At 44.9% G+C, this 18,690-nt stretch overlaps 1 protein-coding gene across 1 annotated transcript in view; it reads left to right on the top strand.

The window, feature by feature from the left end:
- Positions 1–18,690, top strand: part of LOC131108561 (cadherin-6-like) — a 131,477-nt gene that overhangs the window by 70,085 nt on the left and 42,702 nt on the right. Inside the window, exons 4-5 of the mRNA XM_078792426.1 lie at positions 4,154–4,286; positions 15,209–15,444. The gene's annotated coding sequence lies outside the window, so the exon portion shown is untranslated. The remainder of the gene's footprint in view (positions 1–4,153; positions 4,287–15,208; positions 15,445–18,690) is intronic.

Genomic DNA, 18,690 nt, shown 5'->3' with positions numbered 1-18,690 from the left:
TGATGGCGTCTTAATGAAAGCTCAGCATTGTGACAACATTGGCGGGGAGTGGGTGCCAGAAACTGGACAGGCAGCTTTTTTCCCCTAAACAAAAAGCTCGTTTTTTTTGTACCCACGGTTTTATTGAAGTAAAGCGGGAGGCGGAGTTTTGGAAATGTTATTGACTGCAACAATAAAGAGCGACAAGCCTAATGAAGTTTACCTAGCTTGTCTATTCGTTTTTTGGCAACGCTTGGTACAAAATTTCCACGGAAACTGAGGTCAAAAGTCAACTAGAATCAGTTTCTGTTATCAACTCAGGGAGATTATTTTTTTTAAGGTCATTACTAAGGTCATTGGTCAAACTCGGGTTTTTGGACATACCATGTATCTGCTGAAGACGGGGTCGCCAACCCGTCGGTCGTGATCAACCAGTGGATTTTTGGGACTTGGGACTTAATGAAAGCTCAGTATTGTGACAACATTGGCGGGGAATGGGTGCCAGAAACTGGACGGGCAGCTTTTTTCCAAACAAAAAGCTCGTTTTTTTGTACCCACGGTTTTATTGAAGTAAAATCGCCGAAGTAGCTCATCCACGCAGCCTCTGGCCAGACACGTTTGATGCCCCTTTATTTATGTCCATCCAGCTGGTTGATTGGCATTGATATCAAGTCTGATGTATTGTCTTTGTGGCTTTCATCACCAACACAGACCAACAGCTAAGAAGGACCCTTAGCTGCCCTATAAAGGTGCCCGACCTGAACAGTTCCAGCGATCGACCGGGGCAAGTCCCAAAAATCCACTGGTTGATCACGATCGACAGGTTGGTGACCCCGTCTTCAACTTTAATTATGATTTGATCATTGCAGCAGATACGTGGTATGTCCAAAAACCCGAGTTTGACCAATGACCTTGGCAATGACCTTAAAAAAAATCACCTCCTGAGTTGATAACAGAAACTGATTCTAGTTGACTTTTGACCTCCGCTTCCATGGAAATTTGGTACCACACGTTGCCAAAAAAACAAACAGACAAGTTGAGTAAACTTCATGAGGCTTGTCGCTCTTTATTGTTGCAGTCAATAACATTTCCAAAACTCCGCATCCTGATAAAAGTCCCGCTTTAACGTGTTCCGCTTTCAAAGCCACACAAAGAAAAGAAAAAAGCACGTCAGGGAAAGAAAAAGTGGAGACAGCTGACAGCGCCTCCAAATGAAAGTCTGCCAAATAGCGAGGCAACGGGAGCGTCGCGTGTGATCCTCCGTGACAGCTTCACCGACGAGCGACGAACCTTCTGCGTCACGAAAAGGTCGCGACCCTCCTCCACGGTTACAAAAGTGGGAGGCGTGTTTTCTTCCAGGAGGTTCCGGAGCGAGCATCTCCAGTGCCGTGGTGGCAGACGGCAGACAAAAGGAGCAGCAGGAAGAGGAGGAGGAGGTTGATGACAGGTCGAGATGTTGCTGGAGGATCCTAATGACAAACTCCAGGAAGGATGAAGACATGGAGTCAGGAGGAGGAGGAGGGCAAGATGAGAGGCTTGTTGAGGAGAAGAGAGCTCAAATGTTCTTCAAAGTTTCTGAAAAGCTCCCAAAGAAATAATAACCTCCATCTACGCTAATCACCCTCAGCATGTCTGAGAGCTTTTTAGCCAATCAGGAGCTGAAGAAAGTCACTCCAGGAACGGCAAGATAGCAACAATCGTGAATGGGAGAAAAGTGGGATCATACAAGTACATAATGGATTTTAATAACAATGAAGGCATTTGGAAAAACCATTTTACATGTGGAAAAGTTGAATTCGGCTCCATGGTGGATGAGTGGTTAGCGCACAGGCCACACAGCAAGGAGACCCGAGTTCGCTTCCACCTTTGGGTCCATTTTTTTATGTTCTCCCCGTGCATGCGTGGGTTTTCACGCTAGATTGCCGACTCCAAATTGTCCATAGGTTGGCTGCACGTTGGATGAACGGTTAGCGCACAGGCCTTACAGCTAGGAGACCCGAGTTCAATTCCACACTCCGCCATCTCTGTGTGGATCTCCCTGTGCATGCGTGGGTTTTCTCCGGGTACTCCGGGTTTCCTCCAACATTCCAAAAACATGCTAGGTTAATTGCCGACTCCAAATTGTCCATAGGATGACTGCACGGCGGACGAGCGGTTAGCGCACAGGCCTCACAGCTAAGAGACCCGAGTTCAATTCCACCCTCAGCCATCTCTGTGTGGAGTTTGATTGGGTGGGTTTTTTCCGGGTACTCCGGTTAACTCCCACATTCCAAAAACATGCTCGGTTAATTAGCGACTCCAAGTTATCCACAGGTATGAATGGTGTGAATGAAATTATGCTTAAAATGTATCTTTTAGTTGGGAACTGATATTTTCCAGAAACTTAATTGTTAATTGGCGACTCCAAATTGTCCATAGGTATGAATGTGAGTGTGAATGGTTGTTTGTCTATATGTGCCCTGTGATTGGCTGGCCACCAGTCCGAAGACAGCTGGGATAGGCTCCAGCATACCCCCACGACCCTGTTATGGATTTTTTTTAGAATGTGGGAGGAAACCGGAGTACTTGGAGAAAACTCATGCCTGAGCAGGGAATCGAACCCAGGTCTTCCCGAGTATGAGGCAACTACACACTAACCACTCAACCGCCGTGTAGCCGCATCTTGAAAAATATCCAAGTGGATAGTATCTCTATCTTACTTGGTATGGGATCAATACCCAAATGTGTATCCTCGCCCGTGCAGCTCCGGCGTCCACGGCCATGACGGACGTGCTTAACATCCAGCTCATGTTGTTGGAATGAGAACATCATCCGTCACGCCAACGAAGTGGCGTTTAAATGTAAAACTGATGCGGAGGGAGGAAACGTGAGAAAATAAAAACCCTATAAAAAAAAAAAAAAGATTTTCTTCATGTAGTCTGAGACGCTGATAAACATCTTCATCAGACATAAATCAATATTCCGTGTCGCCGGGGAGAAAAAAACCAAACAAACAAAAGCAGCCTCCCTGCCTTTGTGTCTCCATTACGGATTTGTTGCAAATGCAAAGTGGGACTTAAATGTGGTGTTTTTTACGCTCCCTAAGTGAATCACGACACATTTTCCTGTCAATTCCCGCTGTTAGCATGTCAGCTAGGATGACAAATACTCAACGCTGATTGCTGGCTCTTTATTTTGAACGCCAAAGCAAGAACCCTGTTGATTTTGAACATCATCTGATCCGATAGGCCTCTTTCTCCCGCTGATGTTCGTGTAGCGTAACCATCCATGCAGCAAATCAATAAAACAACTTGTGTATTATTTATCAGTAAATACATACATTGGGCTGAGGAGATAATTCTGGTTTCTGGCGTGGAAGGTTCTGTTCATTAGACACGCGTTTTACAGGACCCGTGCGCCATCGATTCGGCGTCTGGGCAACGGCGGGGGAGCAGAATTAACGAGCTGATTGGACGATGATGGAGTGTAAATTCTTTATTTGGCTTCCTAACGACGTGGTTTACTCGCTCAGACGCATTGCCAGATTCATTTGACACCCTTTTGGAACAATTCTCATTACGGAGGGGAGGGATTTTTATTCAAGATGGACGAGGCCAAGGGCGCCTTGGTGGTCCTCGGCGCTAATGACTACTCAGGACTTCCTAATGAAGCTAACATTTGTTTCTTTGCCGCCGCTTCACAAACATTTTGTTTTTCAAACACAAGCCTTGTTCCTCCCCGTAGCGTATCCCGACACGCGAGCGTGTGGTGTAGCTTCTTGGGTTGCCATGCCGACCACTGTGCTAATTAGGCTGCTAAGTCGCATGCATTGTTTGTCCCCCTTATGTTGTTGTCATGCTTCCGCTTCCAGAGAGTTTTTGTTTTTAGCATCTTGGGGTTTTTTTGGTAAAGACTGCTGTCCCGACACAGGCAGCGACTTACGCAGGTAACCTCTGCTAATATCACAAACGTAATGCAAAACATTACCGATACCTCCATAACATCAATAACCTCAATAACATCCTGACTTTGGACTACTACTTTATAGTAAAGACTATTTTTTATTCATGTTTTGATTTTACTATAATATTTCAGATTTTTTAAATATATTTTTTAACTTATATATATCAAAACTCCCAAACATAATTTTCCAACAATTACAACTTAATTCTGTTGTTCTGTCATTTTTTGTCAGGGATGCCGAGTGGCAATGTGGTCGAGTGGTTAGCACACAAGCCACACACCTAGGAGACCTGTGTTCAATTCCACCCTTGGGCATCTCTGTGTGGAGTTTGTTTTCTCCCGGTGCATGCATGGCTTTTCTCCAGGTACGGTATTTTGACTTTATTCTCAAAATGGTTGACTTTTTTTCCCGTAATGTTTGGACTTTATTATTGTAACATAACTTTTTCCTTATTATATTACGACCCATTCTGGTCAGATGTCAACTTTTTTCTATTACTATTTTGATTGTGTTCTGGTAAAAGTACTGCTATTTTTTCATTCACTTATCCTCACGAGGGTCATGGGGTGCTGGAGCCTATCCCAGGACTGGTCGGCAGCCAATCAAAATGCACATATACACAAACAACCATTCACACTCACATTCATACCTCTCCCAGCTGTGAGGCCTGCATGCTAACCACTCATTAGCATTAAAGCTACAGACACACAAAACGCCGTGTTCCCAGTAGGCCACACAAGGTGGACTATTGCATCAGTGAAGTCTTTTACCGCAACACGGTAAAAAACCCAAGCCCCCTGTGTGATGCAGTACAGCACTTTGTACAGCACTACAAACATAGCAAGCACAATAAATATCATAATGAGTGTTAGAGAATCTTCCCCGTGCAGCCTCAAGGCGCTTCCTATCGTAGCGGATGACTCCCGAGCTCGTCCTGCAGCTTTCATGTAAATGTCAGAGGCAAAGGCGTGTCAGCCAGATAAAAGCCGCGATAGCAGACGGGGCGTCAAGGCGCATTTAACGATGCGGGGGTGGAAAGAGAGCGTAAGAGGAAGTGCGAGGTATTGACAGATGCCGAGCGCCGACTTTTCCCATCTCTCTGCGTTTCAATGTGATGGCCTTTTAACCCCCACCTCACCTGCTTTGCATCCGCTCCTTTCGTCTCATTTTTGACGCTTTTTATGACAACTGCTTTACCGGGATATTGATTCTCAAGGATAGTTCTTCTCATGAGATCAATTTCAATATTTTAACCACAGACGCCTGCAGAAGGTCATGTGATGGTTGATAGGTTGTGTTTTTGTGCTGGTATGCTGGTAGCTGGTCTATGCTGGTCCTAAGACCAGCATACTAGCATGAAAACACGATGTATGCTGGCAGCTGGTCTATGTTGCTTCTAAGACCAGCATACTAGCATGAAAACGCGATATATGCTAGTCATGCTGGTAGCTGGTCTATGCTGGTCCTAGCATGAAAAGACGATGTATGCTGGTCATGCAGGTAGCTGGTCTATGCTGGTCCTAAGACCAGCATACTAGCATGAAAACACAATGTATGCTGGTCCTAAGACCAGCATACTAGCATGAAAACATGATGTATGTTGGTCATGCTGGTAGCTGGTCTACGTTGGTCCTAGCATGAAAACACAATGTATGCTGGTCATGCTGGTAGCTGGTCTATGCGGGTCCTAACACCAGCATACTAGCATGAAAACACGATGTATGCCTAGCATGAAAACATGATGTATGTTGGTCATGCTGGTAGCTGGTCTATGCGGGTCCTAAGACCAGCATACTAGCATGAAAACACGATGTATGCTGGTCATGCTGGTAGCTGGTCTATGCTGGTCCTAGCATGAAAACACGATGTATGCTGGTCATGTTGATAGCTGGTCTATGCGGGTCCTAAGACCAGCATACTAGCATGACAACATGATGTATGCTGGTCATGCTGGTAGCTGGTCTATGCTGGTCCTAAGACCAGCATACTAGCATGACAACACGATGTATGCTGGTCATGCTGGTAGCTGGTCTATGCTGGTCCTAAGACCGGATTTTGAAAGAATGAGTTGGTAGATCAACAATGAAATACCGACATACATGTAATAGCTGTGGGCTCTAGTCCTTATGTTTGACCTTTACTATGAAACGACCTTCAGGATCTGACAGATTACAAACACCAAATGTTCCAGTTGTTCCAATTCTTCCTTGAACTTCCTTTCTGTGTCTCCTAAACTCTATCCGCCCCCAAAATCCTTGAAGCAATCATGTTCGTTATTCCATTCGCTCTTCCAGTGAACTCCCCATAAGGAGGTCACGGCCCAGGGCACAGATGTGGCGACCATGTTTGACGCTGTGTGTGTTTATTTTGAGTGCTCTCACTGAGCAGGGCGGGTAATTACCAAGAGCTCCCCCCCCCCCCTTTTTTTCCGAGCGCTAATTGCCAAAGACAAATACAACAACTTTCTGAGAGCAAGCATGCGGTCGCCAGAATTCTACATTTGTTTGTTGGCATTTCTGGACCTCAAATTTGTCCTGTAAATATTAATTAAACATGAACCAGTAGGACATTAATCATAGTTGCATGGAGTCGCATTAACGGCAGCCTGGCCTTTGACCAGCTACCGGCTTCAAGGCTGTGCCGACACCTGGAATGCAAGGACGACATCCGCACATAGTGTTCAATCATAGTATCCTGATTAATGAAAAGCCACCTGAAGGCAACTTTGGATTATTTTACGATATTTTTTAGAGGATGGACATTATCAATGAAAGAGTTGTTTGTGAACGCATGAACAGTGGTACCTTTCCGATAGTGGTACACTCCTTTGCTTGTAAGATTCGCACAGAACATCCACATTTAATCCACTTTTATGGTAATGGTAATGGTTTTATTCCATTTGAACATGCATCAGATTACAATTGAATGCATCACATAATCAGTTGACGGTTCCACATGTCCAAAAGGAGTAGGAAGAAGCAAAGCTTATTAAATCCTACCCCTCCATTTGGACTTTTACAATCAGTAACTGTTACATTTGTTCACTTCCTGCTTTCCTAATATAGTTCTGTTTGTTTTTAATTTGTTTTTATATTTTATTTTTGTCACTTTTAAAATGTCATGTCTGTCACCCCTTGTTATATTGGACTTAATCATGGTTTAGGTATATATTTTTTAAGATTAATATTCCAATGTTCATAATTTCCTACTGTAGATGGCTGGCAAGCGACATGAAGGCGCATTACCAGGGATCACATGGCCACAATGTTTTTTTTGGCTAAACAATGTCGCCCCCGCTCCCACGCGTCCCCACGGATGCCATCAATACCTGTGGACTTTGTCCCGTTGCTCAGCATAGCAGGGAAGTCTAATAATTGGTCAGACGGATGCTTTCTTCCCTCATTAGAGGCGGCCCGGCGAAGTCTGATTCCGATTTGCTGTTTGTTTGATTGGGGAGCTGCAGATATTCTACACATGACAGCGACTCTATTTATGTCCGATTGTGTTCAACGGTCACTGCGCATGTACAGGCTATTTGTTGTGTGCTTTTATTGTGTTAGCTGCAACCGAGCGTGCACTTTCATCATCCGACGCCGCATGTTGATGCAAAAGATGCTAAATAGGCTTGTGAGCCACTTGACTGCTTGCTTACGGAACGTTTTCTGTCTTAGCTTATATTAAGGCTTTTTTTGGGGTGTCAATGATCAACCGGCAGTCTTCTTCAGAAGTGTCACCTACTACTACTGTGAGCGGTACCACCAAGGCGGGGCTAACCTGCGACCTCAAACGTCCTTCTCCAGTTGCACTACATTGTTTGCAAACCTTTGATGCATGTGTGATGTTCTATAATGGATCCTGTCATTGTCCTCATGGCTTCATCGTGTCGTATAAACGCCTTGACAGGAATTCTGTTATCTGCTATCCGTGTTATGGAAACTGAACTTGTTTGTGCGGTTTAGTCCATTTTTGTTGGTACAGCGGTGCTCTAATGGAGTGTTGCTGCTCCCTAAAAGTGTCTGGTGTTGAAGTTAATTACCTGCACTTGATGAGTTACTCTGCGATGCAGTCAGCAAGCAGGACAGGAAGGAAGCCGTGCGTCCCTCAGAGTAGAGATCCAGGTCATAGCGGGACAAGGAAACAATTAGGGCTCATTGTTATTTGCTTATTTTGGTTTGGCGCTATTCACATTAAACCGGTGCTTCTCAAATAGTGGGGCGGGCCCCCCCTGAGGGGGAGGGGTGAGAGACTTTCATTACAGTGCAACCCTGCCAACATGTACACATTTAGAGTACTAAGCATGTGATTAAGGCGAAACTAGTCTACATGACTTTGGGGGTTTTCCAGTCCACCAATCAACACGCTTCACTTACACCTTTTCCTTATTGGAGGCGTCACCCTTGAGTCAGTTTGTGTCCAACTGAGTCTAACTCTGGTTGCCAATGGGTGGGTCGGGAGCCAAAATGTGGCCCAGATATTTTGGTACACTAATTTTGGTACGGAAAATATACCTTAGACTACCTTAGAAAACTAAGACTGCATACAGACATCTTTGAGTACCTCTTAAACCACGTAACCCCAACGGGACTCGGCTCCAAGATGGCCACCGGACAATTTTTTTTTTTTAACTCCTTGATCATGTCTGGTAGAACCCCAGGATAGTCCTGAGATGGACTGGAGGCACCCCTGTATCCCACTTTGGTCAAAGTAGAGTAGGCGAAGTCACTCTACTTAGACTTAGTACCAAAATATCTGGGCCACATTTTGGCTCCCGACCCACCCATTGGCAACCAGAGTTAGACTCAGTTGGACACAAACTGACTCAAGGGTGATGCCTCCAATAGGGAAAAGGTGTAAGTGAAGCGTGTTGATTGGTGGACTGGAAAACCAGTCATGAAAAAGTCATGTAGACTAGTTTCGCCTTAATCACATGCTGAGTACTCTAAATGTGTACGTGTTGGCAGGGTTGCACTGTAATGAGCCCCACTATTTGAGAAGCACCGGTTTAATGTGAATAGCGCCAAACCAAAATAAGCAAATAGCGATGATCCCCAATTGTTCTTGAAATGTATGAAAGTCGGCAGAGCATGAAGTCATCAGGTCGGAGCGTTAAAATGATCGCCAGCGTACTGTGAAAGATTTTAAACTTCAGCGCCGAGCAAATTGGGGCATCTAGAAATAATTTGGACACGGCCGAATGCGTACGGAGAGGAAGTAAAAATAATAACAAGACAGACGGAGGAGGAATGGCCACGAGCACGGGAGCGTTTATCGAGGAGGGGATAAAAAGGGAGTGGTGATATTTATCCCCGAGTATTGGGCGAGTGTGCGGCGAAGCCTGCCACAGTGTCACGGCGCTCCGTGGCTTTTAATAGGAACACGGCTTAAGAGGCCCCTTACATCTCTCGTTTCACTTCAAGTTGTCACTCACTAATCCCTCTGTGAAGTGCAATGCTGCCGGATTAGCGCCGCAACCCCGAGATTTTTTTTAAATTATCATCCACAAAAAGACTACTAATAGGAAGCAAATTATGCAAAAAGAAGAAGATTGGGAGGGGGGGCAAGCAAGGCCAGGCCAAGCAGGGCTCATCACGCCCTTTGCATCCCCCCCCCCTTGGTTCAATTCATCATGTCACTTTATTGAGTAGAAGTTGTAACGACACAGATTAGCATGTCGCTAGGTTCATGTCCACTAGAACAAACATGCACATGAGTGTACAACATCACAGAGGGATTTATTAACAGGGCCCCGGTCTCAGTCCATCTGTAGCACTAATCCACCCCCCCCCCAACCACCACCACACACACTCTGACTCATAGAGACAAATTCCCCATGAAGGTCCGTGTTGTCTGCTGCCGGAGTAGCATCCCGAAAGACTCCCTGGAGGCATCCCAAACTTCCAGGATTAAAATCCACCAGAGTCAGACTTTTTGTTTTGTTTAGAGAACCCCCCCCCCCCCCCCTTCCTCCCACGTGTCCCTTTGCAGCATCCCAAATAGACTCTGTGTGAATCTTGGGTGGACGGGCACGTTGTTGCCGTTCCACTTCTCTCCTCAGCCTGGGGACACACAAGGAAGGAGATGGGGTGGAGGCTTTGGATGGTGGATGTGTATGATGGTGGCCTCAGTGTGGCCTCGCGGCACAATTGGGCCGCCTGCCACGAGCGCCGTGATTTATGATGCCGTCAAAAATGTACACTGTTCCCTTTTTTCCACCTCCCTTTCATGCTGTGTGTTGCTGAAGCAGAGGGTCACTGTGCCGCCTTTGATGGGATCCCTCATCCAAACAGGAAGCGCTCATCCCCCCCAGTTATTTTTTTTTTGTTGTTTTTTAAATGTTCTCATTGGTCCCTGGAGAGCGTGAAGACCTCTGCCCGGGCTTCAATTTACTGTTTTGCATGAACTAAAAGGAGGTCAAGTTTGGTCCAGATGTAGAATTTTTTTGGGGCATCCAAAGAAAAAAATGTAATCATAACAAATATGCAATCTGGATCAAATCTGCATCTGGATTTGCAGTAAGGTATGGTCATTTCAGACGTATGGTCATTGAGCTACTTTGTATGGAAACCTTTGTTCTGAATAGACACTGAGCTGAACCGAATTCAATTCAGATCCAATTCGGTTTGACATTGGTTTGACTTGCTGTCTTGTTCTACTGTATATGGAAACTTTGTTGTAAATTGGAAGTAAATAATACTAAATGAACTTAAACAGGATTTCATCCAGATTAAACATCCGAATGTTGGAATCTAGTTTGATTCAGGATCGATCTCCATCCTGACATCATATAAAATGGATCTTGGTTTGATCTTTGAACATCTGGATGTCTTATCTGTCCATATTCACATCATATTGAATAGGATTTCTGTGTGTAAATGCAAACTGGATCAGATTTGGATGTGGCGCTAATTGAGTTTCTTTAAAGTGTGACCGTTTCCATTTGGAAACCCGTTTTAACTTTAATAATGTTATGATTTTATAATGTTAAATGGCATTTCCGAAGACCTAACCAATCTGGATTAGGTCTGGATTCAGTTGATTACACTCAGCATACACATTGCTACTGCAAATTAGGTATGTCTAAAGTGGCTTTAGAATTGAATTACAAAAGCGAATGAACAGCACAAACCAGATTAACGTATCTCATTAAGTGCTTCTGTGTATTGTGAAGATACTTGGCCTCATAAGAACCCGTTTTTTAATTTAATGGGAATCTTTGTGTCATGCATATCATCCATGAACATCCAAAGTTCAGGTTTCTCCATGGAAAACTGCAGGCAGGAAGTAAAAAGTGTTGCACGCTAATCCCCCACCAAGGTAGCAACCGCAGTGTCATGCAAATACAAACCCCCACTTCTTGATTTCACTGCGTGTTTGATACGGCCTCGGCAGACGCTTTCATCGCCGCCGCTTCGGGATTTTTGCTTTTTAAGAACATTTTCACAGCGGAAACTCTGATTTTTTTTTTTTTTTTTTTGTTACATTGTCAGCATTTGATCCGCTTAGTCGTGGATTCACACAGAAGGACAGAACCATGTGACGATCATCGCTAACATCGGATGCGACACTGGAAATGGGAAATGGCTTCCTTTGGGAACGTATAAAGGAACTATAGATTCATTCACTGGACAAAGACCTTCTTATAGTTCTGTCTCTGACTTTACGAGAAGGTCAGAAGTCCCAAATGTGAGACTCTTTCCTCCCCCCCTCAGAGAGAACAAAGACTTGCTCTAACTTAGTTTGCTTCTGCTTCACTTTATCTCTCCTTCATTCATCATCTGCAGCATCTGTGCGGAAAACAGCAGTCCCCTCTTTGCCTGATTATCCCGTGATAGTCCGGACCCCCAGAGGCTTGGGAAGGGACAAAGGTTTTCTTCTTGGAAGAGTTGTCTGGGCACGGTGCCGCCACCTCCTGAAGCTGTATCGGGGTCAAACCTCCAAGGAGGACTTGTGGGAAGACTTGTGACCATCAGCTGTGAAGCAAGGAGGAACACAGCGACGATTCAGCCGCGCCCTCAAACGCGTCCTTGTCTTCTTGACGAGGCTTTTTTTCTTAGGAACAAACGCAAAGATCCGTAAACATTTTGTTTGTGTGGCACTGAGATATTTGCGTCCCTGTTGGGGTATTGATCGTTCGGCGGTGTCTAAAAGGGGACTTATTGATTTTTCACCAGTCCGACAATTAAGCACGTCATAAAAGAAGTCGCATTCATCACACGTAATGAGACCTCATTAAAAAACTATTTAATGCTCGTAATCTGCTAGATTCCGTCTTATTGCAAAGGTCTCCCTGCCTTGCGTCGCCTTATTTGACTCTTTCATATAATGTGGCGGGCACTTTGTGGACAAAAGTACCGGGACACACTCGGATAGAGCAATGTAGCATTATGGAGTTAGCTACAGTGCTAACATTACTCCCATTTTAACAACAACACTATTCTATTCTTTCATTTTCTACCGCTTTTCCCTCACGAGGGTCGCGGGGGGTGCTGGAGCCTATCCCAGCTGTCTTCGGGCGAGAGGCGGGGTACACCCTGGACTGGTCGCCGGCCAATCACAGGGCACATATCTTAGCATATTTGCTGCAGAAAAACAAAATATGCACATTTACAGTCTGCAGCAGAAATATGGAGTACACTGTTTTAAGATGCGTGGCGAAGCCTGTTTTTGTTTAATGACGAAGCTGTTGCTTTGGACAAATGTTAGCAACACTAGTAAAATATATGCAAAATAATTGAGTTTCCAGCACTTACAGATGGGGTTGACTGTTTTAAGATGTGTAGAGAAGCCTATTTTTTGTATTTGTTAGCTTTTTACAAATACTGTACATTACACATGATGTAATACGAAGTGGGACCGGTGGACATGAGTGCTAGCAAAACGAGGATGGCTATGTGAGCTACAGTGCTAACATTACTCCCATTTTTACAGCAACACCGTTCTTTCTTAGCATATTTGCGGCAACAAAATACACAAATTTACAGTCTGCAGCTGAAATATGGAGTACACTGTTTTAAGATGCGTGGCGAAGCCTGTTTTTGTTTTATGACGAAGCTAGTAAAATATAAACACTTGTAAAATATATACAAAATAATTGAGTTTCCAGAGCTTACAGATGGGGTTGACTGTTTTAAGATGTGTAGAGAAGCCTAATTTTGTATACGTTAGCTTTTGATGAATACTGTACATTACACAGGATGTAATATGAAGTGGGACCGGTGGCTAGCAAAACGAGGATGGCTATGTGAGCTACGGTGCTAACATTACGCTCACATTTTACCAGCAGCATCTTCTTAGCCTGTTTGCCGAAAAAAACTACAAATGGAAAAGTTACAAAAGATGGATATTGTGGGAAATATTTGAGAAGATGCTGAAGTGTGTCCTAACCTCTGTATGGTTTTGATTCTATGGAGCTAATATGGATCAGCAACGCTAACAATGAAGAAACCCGGAACAGAAGTCCACAAGTGAAACTCACGGCATTTCCCTGTCTTTGAACTAACCACGACACTTGCAGCTGTCATGTGTTTCCGGATGGCGGGCCTCTTTTTCTTGCCCTGTGCTGATCTCCTGATGGAGGACCTGTGCCAAATGGCGAGAGGGCAGGGTGGCGGCAAAAGCGCTTCCAGGGATTAAACTCGTGCACTGTGGCCGCTAACATTACACTTTATTATTTGGAAACAAGTCATCCCTGTTTACAAGTTGCAAAGTAGCACACAATCAGTTTATGTTCTATCTCATCTTAATTATGCGTCTCCTTAATTATGCGTGCCTTATCTCGTCATCCCTTTCCAAAATGAATCACACCTGGAATACACGACTGATTCTGTCTTGAGATATCCATGCATCACTTTGCTTATCACCAGATAATAATTATGCTTTGTAATTTAATTAAAACATAAAATTACACCACCTGTATTCATCATTTATCACTGAATGAACAATATGTCTGACAACCTCCTGTCCACTCGTGTTGGCGCCGATTCAATGCCTCCTAGTGGCGGCAAATTGAAAATATTTAAAGAACAAAACATGTTTTCGATGCTTCTAGTTCTCCAGTTCTTCTGTGGACTCACCGAGTGCAAAACAGCACCCCCCAGTGGACTGGAAATGTAAATATCTTATCTTATTGACATAATTGATGCCATGTATCAGATACAACTACGTGCTACCGTGCTAACTTTACATTATTCGCCGAAGGAAAACACTTACAGCTCCAAGTAGGGCTTTATTTTAAGACGTGTAGCAAAGCCTTTAAAAAAATACTCCATAATGATGCTGATATGAAGTTCTAGAAGAAAAACAAACCAACAAACGTGACGCCGGCAGCACCTGCGACCTCATTTCCGCCGTCATAACTTGTTTAGCTCATGAACATTTTATTTGTAGTACGCTTAAGAGTTTATTACATGTATATGTATACACACACACACACACAAGCGGGAGATTACGGACGGTAATCTGGCGGAGGCAGCGTGCTGGATAAAGCAAGTGATGAGCTGCATTAGTTTGATTACTCGCTAACCCAGCAGTTTACATGTTTGGCCTCTAATCTGATTTCTGGCCAGCATCCACCCCCCCCCCCCCCCCAACCCCGGCCCCACCCTCAATCTCAGCACGCCTCCCAAAGTAAAAACAGAACTACTGTAAACATTTAGAAATGGTTTGCGTGGAAAGTGGATCCGAAAAGAGGGTGGACGGGATTCTTTTAGTCCTAGAAAAAGATTGAAACATATGCTGTGATATTATTTATTAAAAGACGACATCTACACCGTTTATAAGCATTTATCCATCACTAAATGTGAAGAAATGTGTCTTAATTGTTTCAAATCTGTCAAATTCTGTAGCTTCTTCCTTATTTGGCATGAAAATGTACGATAATCCTGCTGCAAGTTGCAAATATTTCAAGTCAGCGATTATCTAGTCAATACCATGTGGCGTTTAGGGTTTCCGGTTTAGTTGTTTTGGGGGATTTAAAGGATGTAAGATCATAAGTCATGAGGAAACAAACCCAACTATGATGATGTCATATCCTGGTGTAGGTAGTGGCTGTATGTTGACATTGTACAAAAGAATATTAATAAAAACATATGCATTAACTTGCATACATTTGTACATAGTACACAATAAATATGGCTGCCAAACTGTTGGATTGATGCAATGGAGTAATTTTTTTTTTATATATTCTGCAAAATAATGTTGTGTAAAACACATGAAATATAGCATAGTGTTAAACTTGGACAATGTTTTTTGGGGGGGGTGTCAATTTCCGTTTGTGTTTCTCTCCAGCACCTTCCTTCCGCCACCCCTCAACCCCCCGCCCCTCACCCGCCGCATGCTGCCGGGGACTCGGCAGCCAATGGGCGGCTGGCGTCCCCCTCAGCCTCGGTGACATCCACCCAGCGAGGAGCGGACGTGTGCGGCGCAGTTGCGGTGTGCGGCCGACGCAGGCTGCTCTCAATCGGATACTCTCCTTTCCAGACACCGGGGACGAAGAAGCTCCATCACCAGCCACCACCCCCCAGGTGAGAGGCTGCTTTGTTCGCTTTTTGTTTGTGTTCGCCGGCGTGATAATTACGCGCAGCTGGCCCGTAGTGAAGGCACATAATGAGGTGACGACTCGCATCAATTCGCTCTGTTTTATTATTCATTAGAGGCACTAAATTCGATATTACTTTTTATTAATGTTGCCAACTTTTTTATCGAGTACCACAGCGGCTCCTCGTAAACAAACAGTCCGACTTTGTGCTCCCTTAACGCGGCTTTCAAAAAAACACTCCGAGGTTGCCTCGTTAGCTTCCACTACCGCACGGGGAGCTGCGCTCCTCCTCCCCCGGCATTGCGCAGCGATGCCCGCATGCATGCGGGTGGGATGCCCCGGTGGAGGACGGTGGTGGTGTTTTGAAGTCCAGCCGCTGGGCTTTTCTTTGATGGCTCTGACTTACATTTGAACTTGTGTTATGATATAATATAATATGGAGCTGCATATTTAATTCAAGTTGCAGGTGTTAAGTTGAAGTGACTCCTGCAGGGCCGTGCCAAGCTCTGAAGGCTTCTGAGGGCTCTTCCTCCTTGTTGCATGCATACTGATGGTCAGTTATGGGGGGGGGGGGGTTGTCTTGTGTGTTGCAGAACACTTTTCCTGTACATCAATGAGTCTTGATTCACTTTTCGGTGGGTGATGTGGACAAGTTGTGCAGATGATGATGATGATGGGGAGCAGAGGAGAAGGTGAAAGCAGGCGAGTAGGTTTGCAGTCCAGGTTTGGGGGGGCAAGGGAGGGGGGGGTGTTGATGCTTGAGAGATGAAAGCGGCACAGTGGAATGTGAGGCTGATCAAAGTGGTACAGGAAACACGGCAGGTGCTGAATATTTAAAGGATCTGCAAATAGCATGGCTTCATACGTGTGTGTGTGTGTGTTGGGGAGCGATGGTGCATGTTTGGTCCGGTGGGGGGGGCACAGGAGATGATGTGACAAGCAAAGGGACCGGGGGAAAAAAAAAAGAGCCATCGAAGCCATTTGCATCCTTTAAAGCAGAGCAGAGATTATAAAAGACACTCGCTCACATTTCATTTTGCTCATCGCCCAAACTCAGCAGATTATAGTAGAGGGGGTGTGGGAAGGGATTGGGGGGGTCAAAATAAAAGCCTCCATCTGCCTGCCTCCCCTGTCCCTGTTGGGGCCATGACGTCACATGATGGTGGCTCTTCACCCCGCGAGGGTGACCGCTGACCCGACTTGATGATGTTATGTGCGCTCCAGATGGGCGACATCGTTTGGATGATGGCGGATGTTTCCGCCGCTCCTCTGCCAGGCGGCATCTGGAGCTAATAACATCAGCGCGATGTCGTCCTCGTCCCCTGTGGGAACGGCCTTTTTTTTTTTTTTGATGCTCGTGGACGTCTCCGGCGCGTGCTGCCGGTGGCTCTAATGGACATTTGAAGAAGTAAAGAGCACCTCGGGGCGAGCTAGCGAGCTAGCATGTTTGTTGTTGACTTCATGAGTCAGAGTGGGCATGAAAACAGAAACAAGTTGGAGAAACCCCCCCTTTTCCAACCCGCTAGCTTTGCATTTGCAGCACCCATTCTTGGCTAGTGTGCTCAAAAAGCTTTGATGTTGCCACTTTTTGGCTTTAGGGAGACAAGCTACCATCAAAGTGTCCACAGACGTGTGTAAAGATTAACCTGGCTTACGGGGTGTTGAAAATGTTCAAAAACGTTCAGGCGGCAGCGGCGGCGGCGCCCACTGGTGAAGTTTTGTGCTCGTGACATAAACGTTTGCACGCCTTGTCAGTCACTTGTCTCTTTTTGTGCTCTCGCCGTCTCTTTGCCACCATGTTTCTTGGTGTCTGTTTCCAGTTAGGCCGGCTGAAGGTCGGATCGGATGACGCGGGGGGGGGGGGGCTCTCGGAGATGCGACGAGGCGGGCTCTCCACGGGGTTTCCGCTGAAGGGATTGCGAGGCCGGATGCGAGCCAACAACGGCTCATCCCGCTTAGATCCAACTTTAACAACAATGCAAACGCTACCATAGCATGGCTTATGCCACATTTAACAATAATATAATATTAATTGTCATTAATAAGTTATTGCTCAATTTATATCAAGAAATTACTCTTTATAGTTGTTTTTAGCTTTTGCATTGTTACTTTTTCTTAATGCACAATTACTTATGTACTTATTATACTTATGAACACTTAAGTTATGGTGGGAATGAATGTCATCAGTAATAGATAAAAAGGATCAAAATAAATAAACCGTGCTTCTCCCTGCTCCTTTTCAGACATGTTGAATCGTGCGAATGCAACCACGTGATGTTCCCTCGTGAAACGTAATGAAAACCAAACCACGCTAATACCAAAATTGTCACTAATAAGTTATTAGTTATTATACTTAAGTTATGGTGGGAATGAATGTCATCAGTAATAGATAAAAAGGGATCGGAATAAATACACTGTGCTTCTACCTGCTCCTTTTCAGACATGTTGAATCGTGCGAACGCAACCACGTGATGTTCCTACATAAAACGTCATGAAAACCAAACCACGCTAATACCAAAATTGTCACTAATAAGTTATTAGTTATTATACTTAAGTTATGGTGGGAATGAATGTCATCAGTAATAGATAAAAAGGGATCGGAATAAATAAACTGTGCTTCTCCCTGCTCCTTTTCAGACATGTTGAATCGTGCGAATGCAACCACGTGATGTTCCGTCGTGAAACATAATGAAAACCAAACCACGCTAATACCAAACGGTAGCATCTTGCCAAAACGGGGCCTCACTCGGCTCCCCATGTGGCGAGAAGATAAAGGCGCATGGATCCCGGCATCCGCACCTCACTTAACAATGGCTAATTAGCTCCCCTGCTTTGTACGGCACTTGCGTTCAAGCCGTAAATGTGTCTTTTTAAAGAAGCGTGCCGCGGATGAAGCTAATAGTTTTCAGCCTAAGAAGTGACGATGAGAGAAATTATGGCGCATGAGGATGAAATCACTTGGATTTGTTGTGCTTTTTTTTTTTCCTGGGTGGGAGACAGGAAAGTGCTGCCAATGTTGAAGAAGAGGCTGCCAACAAACACACACACACACTTGCTGGATGAGCTCCACAGTGTTTCTAATTATGAGCGTTAGCATCACAAACTGCCAGACCGACCGTCAGCTCAGGTGAGAGGAAAATAAAAAGGTGTGGCCCCGACGCAGGAAGTGAAAGTGTGCCGTCTTCCTTCCATTCTGGGCACAATTTGAACAAGATGTATTAGCGGGGCGGCG

This window comes from Doryrhamphus excisus, linkage group LG7 (genome assembly GCF_037039965.1).
Source record: "Doryrhamphus excisus strain RoL-2023G ecotype Guam linkage group LG7, RoL_Dexc_Guam_v1.1, whole genome shotgun sequence".
NCBI lineage: Eukaryota > Metazoa > Chordata > Actinopteri > Syngnathiformes > Syngnathidae > Doryrhamphus > Doryrhamphus excisus.
Note: the sequence above shows the minus strand (reverse complement) of the source record. Positions and strands in the feature narration are given on the sequence as shown.